The sequence below is a fragment of the Pogona vitticeps genome, chromosome 2 (assembly GCF_051106095.1).
Source record: "Pogona vitticeps strain Pit_001003342236 chromosome 2, PviZW2.1, whole genome shotgun sequence".
Lineage (NCBI taxonomy): Eukaryota > Metazoa > Chordata > Lepidosauria > Squamata > Agamidae > Pogona > Pogona vitticeps.
Window position 1 is genome coordinate 251377156 of NC_135784.1, and position 19615 is coordinate 251396770.

Below are 19615 nucleotides of genomic sequence, written 5' to 3' on the forward strand. Positions count from 1 at the left end.
ATTTGTTTGTTGCCATGTAGCTTCTTCCTCTAGGTCTTACCACTTCTGAATGGACTATTAACCATTATTCCCTTGCTTCCTATCTTGCAAGGTCCCATGAGTCTCCAGGGCTGTGGATGCAGCTTTTTCCCATTCTGACTTCTGTTCTGTGGTCCAAATTACTTTCATTGCCACTTTTGGTAGCTAGTAATTCTTCTGTTTATTGGTTTCTGATACAATCCATTCTTTCAGTAGGAGCCATTGTGCTGATTAACATTTATGTCATTGTCAGATAATCTGGCATCTAATATCTGAAACGGCACTGTGGATTACAGACAGATTTTAATTAGTTAAAATTAATTGTTCCTTTAAAAAAAACCACAGTATTCCTGAGATGCAAGTCCTCAGGGCTCTCATAGTGCTGAGTTTCAGGTACTGTGCCTAGGTTTCACAATCATCTGTTATGATATATTTTTTTTAAAATATATTCTTCTAAAACACTTCACCATGATCTAAACAAACAGCAACTAATTTTAAAAAACAGCAACACACACACATATACTGATATACCTGATCCTGCCAATTATCAATTAATATCAACATGTTTTTAATGCATAATTGTATACATGTTTATTAGAATATGTTCTCAGGATAATTTTCACTATTTTTGTCAGAATTTCTGCCCCACACCACCATGTTTACAGGTGACCATATAGTCGGCCATACTATTACAGAATGATTTTCTATATCCTGTGCTTTTTGTTAATGTTCAAAAAGTTCCACAGAGAAAAGAAAATTGAATATTTGGTCACAATCTAGTGGAAGATTTCCTCTACAAGCCCTTTAAAAAAGAAAGAAAGCTGCACAGAAACTCTGTCATATTTTTTGCATGAGAACCTCCCAAATGGATTATGTCCACAGAAGTTTCGATCTTGGTTTTGCTTCATGCATAGAGCATTTTTTTAATATATATAAGAGAAAACAGCTACCATTTGGAGAAAATAAGTAGATCAGTTTCTTAAACCTCAGTGGAGTGTATACATCTACATTTACAACTGCCACTGCTTTGTGAACTCACTTCTAGTAAATATGTTCCCCGCAGAGATGATTTGGCAAGCCTTTCTCTGCTGAGAAAACACAATATTTTCTTTCCAGCATCACATGGGTATTGTCGAGCGTTCAGTAACAAATGCAGTGCCGTATCTGCAGTTATCCATCTTATTATTTCCTTTTTTAAAAGACCAGTTTGCTCTACTTTATTATCTGGAACGCTTCCGTGTACACTGGGGTAGCCAACTGTAATGCAGGGTGCCTTCCTTCACATCTGCATTGCTGATGTATGCAATCTAGTAAACATTTGAGGCCATAGCCTGTTGGTGGAGGACCCTCATCTGCCCCCACAGAAAAGGATGGGAGTTGCACATAGGAACCATTGCACATTTGCCTTCACTCCTATGAATATCATTCATGAGAACATCCTGGTAGATGATGCCCCGAGTTTAGGAGTTCACCACACTTTTTCTGCATAGATTTTCAAGAGTATAGGTAACAGATACATATGGCCATCAGAGTTGTAGGAGATAGAATTATACTATGGAGGATACTTCACCCGTACAACCTACAATGCCTGTGGAGGTCTCTCTGGAGAATTACAGGGCTTTGATTTTCTGATACATAAACAGTCCCTAACCATTGAGACTTACTATAATAAACATTTGCCAATTAACCTGGAAGGAAGTCATATCCCAGGAAGACTTCCTTAATAAAGAATGGCAATTGAGGGAGAGAAACACAATTTTATGCAAAAACAAAAGCAGCAAATGACGTATACTCATTAAATAAAAGAAAATCAGTTAAAATAAATATGAAGTACTTTTTACAAATATAGTATGGGGAAGTGGCTAGATGCCACACCACAGATTTTCAACAGCAGACGATGTTGCTGATTTGATGCAGCTTTTTTTAAAAGCATTTAAGAGGGCAATATCATGTGATGGTTCCACTTAGTCTGCTTAGTATATGTATATGTAGATTATGATAATGGAATTGTTTAATGAGTGATAGAATGTTGGTGAAGGGCTGAATGCTGGTTGATTGGTATGCTTGTGGAGGAGTGCATATGAAGTGGCAGCTAGAGAGTCTGTCTTTGGTTGAAGAGAAGATAAAAGACTATGAGACAGTGTGTAGTGCAGTTTGTGGGAACAGTTGGATTTACTGTCTGCTTTCAGAATTCTCTATGAGAATATCTCCCCAGTCCATGGATCTTTTTTGTATGTTTCCCCCCTTCCCGGTGGTTCTTCTACCTTTGGTTTCTCTACCTTAGCCAGAGAGGAATCTATACGGTTCTACTTTCTCCCTCTTTCCCAGGGTGTTTTCCTCAATCCTTCCCTCCTGGCTGCCAACTTCAACCTCCTTCCCCTCCAACTCCTCGTTTATATCTTCCTCCTCTCCTGGTCTGTCTTTTTCCTGCAGAGGTCCTCCTCTCATTTCTGAGCTTTTTGAATCTCCTAGGTTTCCTGTTACCTTTGGTCTCACCCCATTCAACACAGGAACTGTTTTTTTTAAACTCAGCAGCTTCTGTGGGGAGACAGGACTGCCTGCTGACAGGGGCCTAGATACTGCTCTCTTCCTCAAATGAAATTGAGTGTGAAGTCAGGAAGTTCACTTTATTGAAGCTTAATTAGACTTTTTTGTTAAGTAACTCTATTGCCACTCCTAAATGCTGTCAAGGAGTGGTTTTACATGTGTCACCCTACAGTGCGTTTTCATGGCTGAGCAGGAATTCAAACACCTGCTTTTGCATTTTCACTTTCATCAGAATTTTTTCAAGACATCCCTGCTTTTTGCCAGCAAGATGGTGTCACCTGCGTATCTTGACACTGATGTTTCTTCCACCAATTTTCACTCCTCCTTCATCTGAATCTAATCCATCTTTCCATATGATTGAACAGACAAGGAGATAAAAATGCACCGTTGTCTGACTCTTTTGCCTATAGGGAACCATTCCTTCTCTCCTTATTCTGTTCTAATGGTATCTTCTGCATAAGCTGATTATAATTGCATTTTCAGAATATAGGTTATGCATCAGGACATTGCAACCATACCCATCCCATTCCCAAGACTGTATGGAGGCAGCCTCCACTGGAACCTTTTCCCCATTCAAACTTGCAAATTGCCAGGAATCCTCGTAACTCCCATGGTGCAGTGGGACACTTCTAAAAATGTTCCAAGAAATGGCAAGGGAATGGCATGGTTGCAAGAGTGCTGCTTTATGTCATGCCAGTTTGAGAGTTTCCAATCCCATAATTCAGACTAGATGTTCCCTGCTAAATTATGGGACTGGGATTTCATTAATTCCAGTAATACCATCCCTAGTCCAGATTCCTTTTGGGAAATTAGAGAGGGCCATGAACAAAATCATACCATTATCACAACGTTCTCTGGTACATTACAATATAGATTATGTGCCTGGTTTTTAGACAGATTGAATTTGAATCTGAACCTGAATCTGATTCTGAATCTGATTCTGAATCTAGAAGGCAAAAGATTTTTCAGAGGAGGAGGTGAGGACAAATAATCAGATAACACATTCTTTTTTCATTTAAAAAAAATCCTAAAATAACACATCTGCATCCCACATTATGTTCACCCATAGGACAATTCTAAGCCTCAGTTAAGTGAAACCCCGGCCTCCACCATTGTGCAGCAACCAGAAGAAGATGACATGACTGGATTTGAATAAATGTAGATGAAAAAAATAAAACATGCCCTGAAAATAAGCCCTAATGCATTTTGGGGAGCAAAATTTAATATAAGATGCTGTCTTATTTTCGGGGAAACACGGTAGTTTCCAAAACTTTCAGTTACTTAAGTGTACAAGATTAATAAGTTTGTCAGCATAAACCCATGGCACATATAACATTCTAATCAGTGTTTGACCCTCTTTTGGTAAAGTGCTGTACAGGATTCAACCCTTGAAAGCAGGAACTTTGTGTATTATATGTTTCTGAGTGTGTCAGTTGTAAGATTATGCAGGAACGTCAGAACTGTGCTTAAAGAATAAAGGATCCAGAATCATTTCTGATGGATACCTTCCTATCTGGGCTAGGCACATGGAGGCAACAATGCTATCTCATCAGGGAACCCATTGCATTCAGGTGCTTTTTGGAAGAAAGATGTAGGAACATGCTTCCTTTGCGTTTGGGAAAGAATTCAAGGGGTTTATTTTTGAATGAGTAATTAAAGGGAATCAATCTTCTTTGCCTTGCCAGTGCCATGAAAAGCACCATAGCTGTGCAATAATCGCATGCAATTATTCAACTACCCCTTTGGCAAGGACAACATAATTAGTCCTGGTGGTGTCGAGAGATTCCCTTTTATATCCAACAAATTGGCAGTTTTAATCAAGTGTTGCTGAAAATGTCTCATTAACACAAGGAAAACAATAAGTGAAGGTACAAGGTCCCCAAGCTGTGTGACTCCTATCTACAATGGTACAATTTTACAATACTAACAACATGATGAATACTACCAGGCCCTGCATAAGCTGATTATAATTGCATATCAGTATCAAGGCACAATAGTGCTTATTTGTGGAATCCAGGATGTTACCCTATTTATGCCTTGGCAGATGAGCTGCTTTGAGATATTAGCCATCACTCAAACACTGCTTCCAGAACCCCCTCTGAGCCACGCACATACTGTCTCTCCAAGTGACTTGCTGAGCCATCAGGAAATGTCAAATAGCCCAGAGCTTGTAAGCTACAGAAAAGTGCATATGGCAGAGTTAAAAGGGAGTCCACAGCATAACATTCTGTTAGGCTAGGCATGGAAGGAGATCCCTTCATTCTGAGTCTGTTACAAATTTAATAAGTTCCTTCCTAGTCCAGGAGCAGTGCCTTGATAGATGCTGACTGATCAAAGCATTATCTGATCAGAAAATTGTTCAACTGCAGGATCATTCATCTTCACTGATCAACAGATGCTGTCCAGACTGCAACATGGTATGAAGAGCAGCTGCTTAAATCACCCACCCACCCACCTACCCACCAGGGAACATGGTGCATTGCAGTGTGACAATATAAAAAAGCTCTCACAAAAAGAATAGCTTTCTGTCAGAATATAGGTCTCTGTCGTAAGGGGTTTTCAGTGTGACTTCAACGGAGAAATGACAGGAAGGGAAAAAAGTAGTAATTGGGCAGGAATATGCATGAACACAATACTGCTGTGCCATGCAATCTTTATGTTATTGTATCTATTATATTACTTGAATAATTGTTCCTGGCCTCCTTCAATGTCATTCTTTTCTGCTTTCCTCTGTGGTCAGTCAGCCTGGAAGATGATGATTAGGAAATGTTCACCCATGAAGTTTAGTGAGGATTTAAACACACTTGTTCTGAGGCTTGACCTACTCACTGGTTTAGCCACCTTTACACTGAATACAAAATGGTATTTAATATTCTGTAGAGGAGCTGTCCTTAAAAACTGTATATTGAAAACTGTCCTTAAAAATATTCTGTATAGGAGCTGTCCTTTAGTATCACCTCCCAGGTGATACTAAAAAGATGCAGGGTTCATCTGGTTGCAGCAATAATCCTACTGGAAGTTTTATTAGGTGTGTGAATTATGCCTCCTACAGAGCCAGACCCATGATCCCTCTAGTTCAGCATTGTCTACACCAGGGTAGAGAACCTATGGTCCACCACAAGTTCTTGAACAGATTTTACCAGCATCCTTAACTATTGACTTGGCTGCTTGGATCTGATAGAAGTTGAATTCCCACAATATCTGCAGGGCAGTCCCAGTCTTACATGTGGGTGCCCAAGACTTAATCTTGAAACCTTTCGAATGCAAAATATTTGCTGTCCTGTTCATTGATAACCTCTCTGCCCTTTAATTTGCCATTATTCATAAAATAGTACAGTATTTAAACTAATAACATGTGTAGGCATCCTTCAGTCTCAAGAGACTATGGTAACTGAACAGAGGACTTGGAACAGCATCTAGTGTGGCTGAGAAGGCCAATTTGAGAGTGACAATCCCTTCCACACTGAAGACAAATACAATCTGTCCCCTGTCCAGCTCCCTGGTTATGTTGGATTTGGGACTGTCTCTTTGCCTTGGCCTGCTGGACAAGTATTTCTTCAAAATGGGAGAGGCCATGTTGCACTGCCTGCCTCCAGGCTGAATGCTCAGATGTCAAGGTTTCCCATCTGTTGAGGTCCATTCCTAAGGCTTTCAGATCCCGCTTGCAGATCTCCTTGTATCACAGCTGTGGTCTCCCTTTGGGGTGCTTTACCTGCACTAATTCTCTGTATAGGAGATCTTTTGGAATCCAATCATCAGCCATTCTCATGATATGCCCAAGCCAACGTAGATGTCACTGTTTCGGTAATGTATATAGTACATGCTAAAAATTCCAGCTCATTCTAGGACTATTCTATTTGGAACTTTGTCCTACCAGGTGATACTAAAAATGCATCAGAGACAATGCACATGGAACGTATTCAACTTCCTCTGCTGCCATACACAAAGGGGCCAGGACTCACTGCAGTACAGGAGTGTACTCAGGACACAAGCTCTATAGACCTGAATCTTGGTATATTCCATCAGCTTCTTATTAAGCCATACTCTTTTTGGGAGTCTAGAGACCATGGTAGTTGCCAATGCGTTTATCCAGCTCGACATCTAGAGAGTGTGTGTCAGAGATTGTTGAGCCAAGGTTAAAAAAATCATGAACAACCCCCAGTTCTTGTGTAAAGATGGTAATAGAGGGAGGTGAGTCCACGCCCTGGCCCAGGACTTGTGTTTTCTTCAGGCTGATTGTTAATCCAAAGTCTTGGCAGGCCTTGCTAAAACGATTCACGAGTTGTTGGAGGTCTTCAGCAGAATGGGCAACAACAGCTGCATCATCGGCGAAGAGGAAGTCTCGCAAGTATTTCAGCTGGACTTTGGTCTTTGCTCTCAACCTAGAGAGATTAAAAAGCTTTCCATCTGATCTAGTCCAGAGATAGACACCTTCTGTTGCAGTTCCAAAGGCATGTTTCAGCATGACAGCAAAAAAGATTCTAAAAACAGGTTGGTGCGAGGACACAGCCCTCTTTCACTCCGCTTCGGATGTCAAGGGGATCTGATGTTGAGCCATCAAAAACTACATTGCCTTTCATTTCCTCATGAAAGGACCTGATGATGTTAAGGAGTCGAGGTGGACATCCAATCTTGGGAAGTATTTAAAAAGGCCATCCCTGCTAACCAAATCAAAGGCCTTTGTAAGATCTATGAAAGCCAGAAAGAGTGGCTTTTTTTGTTCCCTGCATTTCTCCTGCAACTGTCTGAGGGAGAATACCATGTCAGTGGTGGATCTATTAGCACAAAATCCACACTGTGATTCTGGATAGACTCTGTCTGCAAGCACCTGGAGTCTCTTCAGTGCAACACGGGCCAGCAGCTTCCCTACAAAACTGAGAAGAGAGATGCCATGGTAGTTATTGCAGTCGCCCCATCACCTTTGTTCTTGTACAATGGGAACTTCCAACTCTGTGTTGAATATTTGTATTATAGAATGTGTTGCTGACGCAGAGACCATAATAACAGCAAAACTCCAGCAAGTGTTGGCCATTTTCGTTCATCTTCCCAATGCCAAAACAGCCTAGACAAGTGGGCCAAGAATTGCGATCAGCACCAACTCTAGCATTAAAGTTGACTTCTGTTGAAAAAATAATTTAATTGCAATTAAAGAATCAGACATGTCAACTGTTGTGGTTTCAGAAATAAAATTCACTCTGCAGGCTGGGCCACATTACTAGACTTAAGTAATTTACTTACTATGAAAACATGCTACAGTAACAGAGTATACATCTTACTAAAGCATACATCTTACCTTGTGGCACAGTGGTTAAACTGCTGTACTGCAGCTAAAACTGTGCTCACGACCTGGGGTTCAATCCCAGGTAGCCGGCTCAAGGTTGACTCAGCCTTCTATCCTTCCGAGGTCAGTAAAATGAGTACCCAGCTTTCTGGGAGGGACATGTGTAGCCTGCATAATTAACTTGTAAACCACCCAGAGAGTGCTTGAAGTGCTACGGGGCGGTATATAAACAGCACACTTTGCTTTGCTTTGCTTTAAAACTCAGAAAAACGTGAACCAAATTAATATATGAAAAGCTATAATTGATTGGTTGGTTGGTTGGTTGGTTGGTTGGTTGGTTGGTTGGTTGGTTGGTTGGTTGGTTGGTTGGTTGGTTGGTTGGTTGGTTGGTTGGTTGGTTGGTTGGTTGGTTGGTTGGTTGGTTGGTTGGTTGGTTGGTTGGTTGGTTGACCTGTTTTAAAAACTTATGTTCTGCCTTCTGGGTGTTCACACATCACTCAGGATGGCAACAACAACTAGAATAAATAATAAAATACAGTAAAATTACAAAAGAGCAACAATGTGATAAAGTATAAGACAAGCAGACAGATGTTGCAAATAAAACATTAGGAAAAAATCATACAGTAAACATGCACTTGAAGAAGACAGTGGCATGGTGTGCTCTGGATTCTTCACCAGATTAGTGTTCACAGTGTAGAATTTCTGGGTGATTGCAAAGCAAACTTATTATGACTGAAATCCTATTGCACAGCTTCATTTAGTGATTTGGGGGTTACATATGACATCATCACATTGTGTACTGATTGCATGCACCCCAAAATCATATTCAATCAGTGGCAATTTGCTGCTGTTGCTGTTATTGCCATTGTGCACATAGCAATGGCCAACCTGATTTCAGCCAAAGTACTACTGTATAAGATATAATGTAAATGTTGTTTTGTTGTCATTATCAAAAATAGTCTTTAGACACCTAATGCATACATTCACGACTGATTACAAGAACAGTCAGTTGGCCATATATTTTAGTAAAACAAAAATCATGATCTTTTATCAGCATGTAGCATTAAAAAGTAGACATTCAGTGGCCAATCAATCAATCAATCAATCAATCAATCAATCAATCAATCAATCAATCAATCAATCAATCAATCAATCAATCAATCAATCAATCAATCAATCAAATAGTTTAAATATTTGGGCATTAGGTTTCACCACCATCTCTCCTGGTTGCTCATAGATGGTAGGTCAGAACATTGTCAAGGCCATTTCTCACTTTTTCTTCATCAAGTGTGTGTGTGTGTGTTGGGGGGAGTTTATACCCACTGTCATCCAGGTATTTAAATCCTAAAATCTCAGCTGCTATAGGGAATATCAATCTGGATTCTAGGATTTCATCCAAATATTGAGAACGTCCTCACAATATTTTTAAGATCTATCGTTGGCCTACCAATATGTGTCCCTGAAGCACGTTTATGACTTGAGACAGGTATTCCATCACTAGACTGCACTGCCTGCTTACACACTTTTAGATATTGGATTAAAGTGTTTTATGCTGACACTTCTGAAGAAATTTACATCTTCTACAGAAAGATGTCTATGCTAGTTCTTGGTTTAAAACCTACTAAACTGCATTTATTAGGTCTATCTATGGATTTTCTTCATGCGTATGAGCTCAAGGCAGTTAAGTCCATTTTAGAAAAGCGGATTAGGGATACAGACTTTCAGTATTCCGTATCAAATGCCCTCAAAACCTGCTCACCTTTACATTTTCGTCTAAACCTTGAATTCCTCCTAAGTGCTAGGTATTTGGAAAATCTGACCACCCTAAAATATCAGCAGGTTTTTTCAACAGTCAGAATTAATTGCCTTCCATCAGCAGTCTTAGATGGGTGCTATTATGGTGTGCCATATAAAAATCGACTAGGTCCCTGTAATAACAAAGACATTGAAACTCTGGAGCATGTCATTGTTTGCATTTTTGCTATTTTTACAAGGATGAATGTATCAGATTTCTTAACCCTTTAATGAATGGTTTTCCAGGCAAGTCCTTAGATTGTTTTTTAATTTTTTTTCTCTCATACAAGTAAGTCCAACAAAGCACTAGTGCTCAAGTTTCTTCTTTCATCACAAAAAACATGCACGATGATCCTTGCCTGGTGTTTCATAATACTTATTTGTTTGAAGTTATGTCCATGTGGTTAATTAACTGTTTTTAATCATTTTTATTTTTTAATGAATTTTGATGAGCCTGTGACCATACAAAAAAGATCAGTTGAGGAATGTACAAAGTGTGCAGGACCAGCAGCCATTATTGTCCATTTGTATTCTTTGATTGTGCAAGGGTATACTGTAATAACTTAGCCTATTCCCAGTGTTCTGTCCTGTCATACTATTAGAGAGGAGATGTTTAGAATGGGTTCTTTTTTTCTGTATGCTTAATGTTTAAATTCTGCTTGCCCATTTATGTTTTGTGTAGATTCCCAGAATATTGGCTTGCTATTAAATGGGTGGGGTATCACTCACTCACTCACTCACTCACTCACTCACTCACTCACTCACTCACTCACTCACTCCATCCATCCATCCATCCATCCATCCATCCATCCATCCATCCATCCATCCATCCTCCCTCCCTCCCATCCATCCATCCTCCCTCCCTCCCATCCATCCATCCATCCATCCATCCATCCATCCATCCATCCATCCATCCATCCATCCATCCATCCATCCATCCATCCATCCATCCATCCATCCATCCATCCATCCATCAGTGAAAACATTTCTATTATTGCTGTTTATAACGTTTCATTCCATATCATTTATTGAGACAATGTGTATTTCGTTAGTACCTAGAAATATGTACAAGACTGGCCCTACCATTAGACGAGAGCGATATAGACACCTCATACAATGGATGTTGCAAGCAGGGCAGCAGCTTGATAGAACAGCCAGGCATCACTAGAAAGCAGATTGTTTTTGGATCACCTCCTTGGCATCGGCACATCTCAAAGGTTGGGAGACATCCTTCCACTTTGTTAAAGGGTCTTGTCATATTAAGAAAGAAATGAAGACATGCCAAAACAAGGTTACAAAAATCTTGATATATTTTAAATTGGAAGCCCTGCATGAATGCAAGGCCTGGGCTAAATGGCCCTCCTGCCCCCCCCCCAATAATAGGTCCTGCCTGTTCCCTTTGAGCAAATTCACTATGTCCTCAGGTGTAGTAAAATATGATGCCCATTGGTGGTAATGAAATAAAGTTTCATTTCTGGTCATGTTGGATTCTCTACATGGACTTCTGCTGTAGTGGGGCATCTTATCAGTTACTTTAGAGGGTAAAACTCTCTTTTGAGAAAGCCTTGCATGTGGATATCATTTGTTCATACAGTGTGCATACGAACACAAACATTTGGACACACGCTAATATTTTCAAGGGTCATATAAACTACAGGAACTTGTAAAATTACAGTCTAGTCTCTTAATAATCCTGGGTATCTCTCAGTCACAAACCATTGAACATATTTTATTCTTGGCTATTTGGGGGAGCGAGAAACAAACCGTTGTCCTTTTACTGTCTTGGATCCCGAAAATTACATTTTCAACTTAAAATGTAAAAGCCTTTCCTTGAGCTGTATTCCCATTTTTCACTATTTTATAACTTTGAGCAGAACCGCTTTGCATTTGCACACTGATGGAAACATCCACTACTTGTTGCAGGGTGGTGATTTGTGACAAAAAATTTTTTCCTGCTGCAAGTAGTCTGAGTGACAATAATAGAATGGGGAGGAAAGGAGGGAATAAGAGCCCCACAGTATATATGCACGAGAGGTTTTGTATATAAGCTGAATAACTTCCTTCCCTGCAGAGGTCTCTTATCTTAATGACTTTGCTTAAGAAGTTGTCTTGTCAAACACATTTAAAAGGTTTTGCCTCCTATGAATAATGTACAAATGGAAGCAATTTGGCAGTAGCCCCACTAAAGATAAAGAAATGTCTAGGTATGGCAGAGACTTGCAAATGTTGAAGGCATCTAAAGTTATGAAATACTGTACGAGATTTTTCTTTCTTTCTTTCTAGTGCTTTTTCTCAGTGTTAAATTTAGAGCAGGCCATCATACACAGTGAAAAGCATACACAAGCTGATCAATCAATGTGCCATGTACTAAACAGAAAACAGTAGTCATAAAATATGCTGCTGCTTGGTACAGAAAATAGAGAAAATGCTAGGCTTCACACTAAAGGCAGGATGAGAGGCAGCAGATTTGGGGTGTTATGAAAGGGCAACAACTGGTTAGTTCTTTTTAATCATTCTATTGTAATGGCATTTTATTCATAATGTGGGATTTTATGCCATATGTGAAAACAACTTGGTTGGCTTTGTTAACTAGGCATATTCTGCTAAAACTGGCAGAGTTATTTAGAGGCACTCATGCACAGCAACTATTGGCTGATTAAAGCCAATGATATGTACTTAGAAACAAAAAAGGAGCATTATCTTGTCTGTGGTAAGATCAGGTAATTTTTGCATTTATGACTTATGAACAGCTTACATTTGTAGAAATGCCTATAGATTCAACTTCAGTTCAATAAATTGACTCCTTTGCATAGGAGTCTAATGGTGTGGTGGTTAAATTGCAGTAGTGCAGTGAAGACTCTACTCCCAACCTAAGTTCAGTTCTGGTCTCAGATAGATGACTCATGATTGGCTCCGTCTTCCCGAGGTCAGTAAATTGAGTGCACAATTCAGGGGAGGGAGCAGTGTGTACCCTGCATAATTAAATTGTAAACCACCCAGAGAGTGTTTTAAGCACTCCTATGAGGTGATATATAAGCAACACACTTTGCTTTGCATCTTTGCAGAAGAGGCCTTCAGGGAGTTCAAATGCAGAGTTTCATGCTGGATTCAAAAGGGAGACAGAAGGGAAGTAAACAAAGGAGTGTGGAGGAGCCTTGCATTCCACAGAGTGCCTAAAATGGGGTAAGACAGTTCTCATTAGCACTCTGATATATCCCTTCCCTCCCTCTATAGCATAAAATAAGCTTTTACCATCTTCCATGTGACACTTTTTCAGATATTTGAAAATGACTGCCATTATCAGCTCTCGAATTTCTCTTCTTCAGGCTAACCAAACCATTTTTAGAAGGTTTGTTTTCTAAATCCTTTGCTATCTTTCCAAAAAATTTTCATCCTGTTGATATTCTTTGTAAACTATCTCCTCCCAGTCTTCTTTTCTCAAGGCTAGACATGCTCAGCTTTTTCAGTATTTCCTCCTAGGGCTTGATGTCCAGTGCCTTCATCATCCTTGTTGTTCTCCTCTGAACTTGCTCCAGTTTGTTGACATCCTTCCTAAAATGCGGTGTCCATGAGGCCTAACCAGTGCTTAGCACTTTAAGTTCATCCTTGTTGAAATTCATTTTGACTGCTTTGATGCAGCTCTCTAATCAGTTAATGTTATCTTGGATCCAGATTCCATTTCCTGAGGTATTCATCTGTCTCTCCCAGTTTGGTGTCATCTGCACCAAAATGGGCAAATATTGGCTTTGGCAGTAAAAACATTTTAAGATGTCGGCATTTGGACCCTGGGAACAAAGTAGATTCCTTTCAGTTATTATTTTTTTAAATTAGAGTTTTATAAACTTCACCAGTTGCTTCATATTTGAGATGGAAAGAGCTTAGAATTTTTAAAAGTTCAAACATAAGAGGAATTAAAACAAGCTCAACGATTTTCAGAGCTTAGCTTGTAAATGTCAATTTTTGAATCCCTGTATCTTCTGCTATATTAGTGTTTCATCAAGCACTTTTTTCCCCAGAAAGTCATTTCATCTTTAACTCTGGTGGGCAAGAACAACGTAATCTTCTCTATCCTAGGAGTGGTTTGTACCTACCAAATTTACATGGTGCAAATGGGAAAGAATTCCATTCTGATGGTTGTTGTGGTTTTTTCAGGCTCTTTGACCGTGTTCTGAAGGTTGTTCTTCCTAACGTTTCACCAGTCTCTGTGGCCAGCATCTTCAGAGGACAGCATTCCATTCTGTTCATTTTTTAAATCATTTACCTACATATGCAAATTCCTTCAGGTTCTGAATAGAAAGTAGTGAGGTTTTTAAGGAATCAGAATGTGGCAGAAAATGAAACTGTCGAACCCAGCCTGGATCCAGCCCAGTACAGTGGTGCCTCACTAGACAGTTACCCTGCATGACAGTTTTTTCGCTAGAAGTTGACTTTTTGCGATCGCTATAGTGATTCGCAAAACAGTGATTCCTATGGGGGAATTTTGCTGGACAATGTTTGGTCCTTGCTTCGCAAGCCGATTTTCGCTAGATGACGATTTTGACAGCTCCCTCTGTACTCGCAAAACAGGTGTTTTTGGGACCTAAGCTTCGCAAGACAGTGATTTAAACAGCTGATTGGCGGTTCACAAAGCGGCTTTCCTATGGCCGATCTTCGCTAGACAACGACAATTCTTCCCCATTGGAACACATTAAGCAGGTTTCAATGCATTCCAGTGGGGAAATGCTTTTCGCTAGACAATGATTTCGCTAAACAGCGATTTCAGTGGAATGGATTATCATCATCTAGCGAGGCACCACTGTAATTGTATTTTTCAAAGTATGTGCAAAAGAAAATCAGTTCAAAGTGAACATGATGAAACATCTATGTAGCACCCTTTTATTTTCATTTTTGTTCATTCTTCTTACAAAGTGTCTTTGCTTCGGATTTGACTAGTCTGGTTCAACAGTAACAACAAAATGTCAATAATGCAAAACTCTGTGGGTGAGCAGGTGCATTAATTTGCAAGTGTTGCTGTGTGAGCACAAATGGGCTTTTGCAACCAAACTTAAATGTTTCTCCCCTCAACTGTTAGTTGTCTGGTTCTTCTGTAGTTGTTCTTTGTGACTTTTGTCTTCTGCAGTACTGTTTTTACACTTAGTTCTTTCAGCTTCAGTGCTGCATTCTGCCACTAATGTGGTATCATCTGTATTATCTTAAATTACTGATGTTTCTTCCACCAGTTTTTAGCCTTCCATCTAAATTTAATCCAGTCTTTCAAAGATGTTCTGCATAGATTGAAAAGATAGGGTGATAAAAAACAGCTTTGTCTGACACCTTTCTTTGTCTGTCAGAAACTCTTCTGTTTCTATATGTTCTGTCTTAACAGTAGCTTCTTGTCTACTACATAGGTTAGACCTTGGGACAATCAAGAACTGAGGCACACCTATTCCTTTTTGAAAATTTCATAGCTATTCATGATCTGCATAGTCAAAGGCTTTGCTGGAGACTATAAAGCAGGGGTCTCCAAACTATGGCCCACAGGCCACATCTGGCCTGCCTTTCCTTTTTATCTGGCCTGGGCACAGGAAGAGGAGGGAAGGGGGAACCAAGCGATCCCTTTGTGGGGAATTGCTTGGGTCTCCCTTCCCTCATTTGGCCCTCAGAAATGTCTAAAATGTATGATGTGGCCTTCATACTGAAAAGTTTGAAGACCCCTGCTATAAAGCATAGACTGATCTTCTTCTGAAATTGTTTGATACCCTCTAGTAGCCAAAGCATATTTGCAATAAGATTTCTAGTTTTTTTTTCCTTTTTGGAATGCAGCTTGACCATCAGGCATTTGATCCACACCTGATTTGTGCCAGGAATATGCCCTTTGTTTGTTTGTTTGTTTGTTAAAAAAAGTGGATGGGATTACCATTCACATAATATATCTTAACTGTTAAGTAACAAAAACAGGTGCTCTCTGGGTGAAGAGTTGGAGTAGAGTGTATGCTACTCAAAAATTTTATGTCAGGAATGGGAATTGAGCCCATCTTAGAGAGTAAAGCCAAAAGTCTGGCCACTGGGCAAAGATAGCTCTGAAACCACTTCAGCTGCCTTCCGTATCCTGCAGTTTATCCAAGCACCCTGTTTGTCTAACCTTTTTTTGTCAGGCAGTATTTGAGAGCAGGGATTGGTGTTCAGCTGTGTCAAATGGGGCTTGCTGAAGGAAGGAACAGGTGCCATCACTCCCACTGTGCAAAGGAAGACATCTTGTTTAAATAGGCACCACACTAAAGACAGAGACGCATTACTAGCTAAGCAGTGTCCTTATTAGTGGCAGAACATCTGGCAGTTCTGCAAGACAAGGCTTATTCCAATCCATTTTATCCAATTGGAAAACTATAAGCACACAACACGAGGGACCCCAAAGGGACCATATGCAAGGATTCAGCCGCTCAGCAGCACTCTAATTGCTTCCAAGTCAGAAGTTTCTGCTAGTCAGCTACCATTATCCTTTCAAACTGAATTGTTGATTCACTGCTGCTGCCTAGAATCAGGCATCATTGATGCAAATATGTTTGTTTAGAGAATATTACTGTGCAATGAGGTATCTGCAAGAGCTTTCACATTTATGATGCCTCTGCACTTCTGAAGAGGAATAAGCACAAGAATAAATAAATTCCTCAAGTGCTGGATGCCCAATGTGAGACACCAGCAGTCTGGTGCAGGATTGCAGCATTTACAGCCTTTGCTTATCACTCTGTGAGGGGAAAATAAACTCTGAAACCTTAAAGAGCTAGTTAGACCTAGCTCACAGCCTTCTTCTGAAGGTGTCCCACTGTGCTAAAGAATAACCTGTACCAGTCAGTATGAAACACAAAAAAATGCTTTCAAGTGTACTTGTAGCCTCTGCTCAGCAGGAAATCTGCTCTAGAAGGAATCCATTACAGGTCTAATCAAATTTCACAGGCAGAGATGTATGAGAAGATCTGAGACAGCATAAAGCAGTTGTATGCTCTACTGTTTTTCAAGCTACTAGTGACTATAACCCCAGAAAACATGGAGTTTGTATTGGCATATATTACACAGCAAATCACATACTTCCAATCTTTATATATTTTAATACAAATCAGATGTACAAACATACATTGCAGTGTGCATATCTCCTGTTTGAGATCCTCTGCAAGTGAGCCCTACCCTTTGTGGGACATATCATTCATTGCTCCCCCACCACAGCAGCAGCACCACCATTCAGCACACTGTGTTCACAAAGCATGCACGCTCCTTTACTGGTTATTACAGTGGTGCCTCGCAAGATGATGTTTCGGTCTATTTATTTATTTATTTGATTTATACCCCACCCATCTGGTCTAAAAGACCACTCTAGGCGGCTATGCTTCGCAAGATGTTTTTTTTTTAAGACCGATGCTTCGCAAGACAGTTTTTTTCCCCATTGGAACACATTAATTACATAAGACCTACTTTTTTATCCCAAAAAAAGTGGGGGAGAAAGTGTATGCTGTTGGCTTTCCAGGATCTGCCTCCTAGAAAGCCAACAGCATACACTTTCTCCCCCACTTTTTTGGGATAAAAAAGTAGGTCTTATGTAATTAATGTGTTCCAACCATCTTGCAAAGCATCACCAATGGGGCTATGGCTGCAAATTTAAATGATACAGGATGGTGAAAATAGCCAGAAACCAAAGGATAAAGAGATTCTAAAAACCAGGGAAATCACAAATGCAATCCCCATTAACAGAAATTATGCAGTTGAGTTCCCCACATTTGGGGAAATCATAGGGATCAGCACATCCAAAGTGCAATGGATGAGCCTTACCCCGGAAAAACCACTTTCATGGCCATGGTATTTCCCCTTCAAGTTATGAGTTGGAATGGCCCTTGCACCTCTTACCCCCTTCTGTCCCCTGACCCCCCAAGGCATGGTGACCCTGGCTGCACCTCCTGCTCAGTACAGGGTTGCACAGCCCCAGTCCTGCCAGAGGCCACAAGAGCTCCTCAGTGTTTTGGGCACCCCACGGGACCCCCATCAATGGCTAGGTGTTCCTCCCACAATCCTCTAGTGCACATGTATATGCTAATACAGAATAAGCAGGAAAAAAAGAGAGAGAGAGAGAGAGAGAGAGAGAGAGGATCTCCTTGAATTCTCTGGATTGGCCTTTATGTGCTGTGATTTACACCAACCTTCTCCATATTGCTTGTGTCGATTCCTTCTTCTTCTCCCTCTTACTTTCTTCCTTGACCTTTACTTGGAGAAAAGACACATCTCCCTGCAACCTCACTTCAATTAGCTAGAATTAGAATTTCTATTATATTTCCCATATTAATGTATTTTTAATAAATATTCTTATTACTATTCTTACTGTCCTAGAATAGGAAATCAGGACGTGTTTTCTTTCCCAGTGCACAGAGTGTGCCTTGCTAGCCGTTCTGTTATTCAAAGGATAACAGTTGGAATTGACTTGGCAGCAAGCACATAATTATTAATTGGATTCAGCTAAGACCATGTTGATGTTCAGTCCGGACAAGTCTCTTCAGATTTCTTCACTACTGCCTCTTTTTGTTTTAATCGTCTGACATCATTTGTTGACATCAACAACTTGGACATCTCATCACTCTCCCCTAACTCTGGATCATTTAAGAACCAGTTTGAAAGCACTAGCCTTAGTCCATACCCTCGGCAGGCTTCACTGTTTTTATCCCTCCTTGGAAAGAACTTGCAGTTTCTTCAGTGAAGAAAAATGCAAATGGTTCATTCAGCTTCTCTTCACTCTCCTTATCCTTCATCTATATACCTTTCACTCGCTTGTCATCCAACCACCCAGGTGATCTCTTGCTTCTGATGAATTGAATCAGTTTTGGTATTGTTCTTGTCATTTGTAATATGCTCCTCAGAATGCCTTGGGTGGTCCCTTATTGTCTGTTTGCATTTCTTTTGTACACACTCGTGTGCCTTTTTGTTTTCGTCTTTGGCACAAACCTTCAATTTTGTGAAGGAAGCATTCTTTCTTGACAATGCTCACTTAGCATGCTAGTGACAGCTGACCCACTCTTAAAGCTGGTGGTACTTTCCCTAACTTGTGCCATACATTCCATCTGTGTTTAATTTAATGCGGTTTTGAGCAATCCTGAAGTGATATGGTGATATTTGACCCCCTTGACATTTCTTTTCAATGTCCATTTTAGCAGTTTCCTCACATTTGAGGAGTTTCTTATTTCAATGGGAAATGTGACTCTCCTGGCAATTTCCCACTGAAATTCATTTCTCTGTGTTTGCAGGATGTCTGTGTTTGCATACATACATGCACATGCACACACATCTGTGCACATACAGACTCACATTTATCTATAGCCAATATATCTATCTCCATATCCATCTCTAGTATATATGCTGTACAAAATATTTGCTGTTATACATTGATGACATTTTTGTTTTCAGTGTGAGTATCTGAAAACACATGCATAGTGACAACTACACGACAGGGTTGACAATCCATGACAATGTTTTTAAAAAGAAAACTTTATAAATTTATTTGGCTTCCCCCCCAAAAAATATCAGCTCAGAATGCACACATATAAAAAGAATCCAATTGACTGTGGAGTAGCCCAAGAGAACACAGTTGTGGAAAGATAAAATCCCATTGGCATAAATGACTCAAAGGAATTCTGCCATTGTTTGAGATTTACTGCTAAGCAGATCTCTCTGACTTTATCTGCAAGAACACTTTCATACTGTGTTCTGGTTTTCTTGCAATAATTTGACATATGGCTCTAGGTAATAAAATAATGGGCTGGTCCAACTTGTTATCCATTCCTGCTGCTTCAGGATGACTTTCAGTCTCTCGTTTTTGCTCCTGCTCCTTCCTGGTGGCATCTTCTGAATAAATGAGCGCACATTATGTGGCAATATATTCTTCTCAAATGAAAGTCGCAACTGAGGCTGGAAGAGTCTAAGAAAAAATTTGCTATTGAACAAGTTTTTACTTTTAAAAAA

The 19615-nt window shown here is 40.0% G+C and overlaps 1 non-coding gene across 1 annotated transcript; it reads right to left on the minus strand.

Annotated features, from left to right (window-relative positions):
- Positions 1-17329: 17329 nt before the first annotated feature.
- Positions 17330-17491, minus strand: LOC140705040 (U1 spliceosomal RNA). The gene has a single exon (XR_012084610.1). It is a non-coding gene; the product is annotated as a U1 spliceosomal RNA (small nuclear RNA).
- Positions 17492-19615: the final 2124 nt, after the last annotated feature.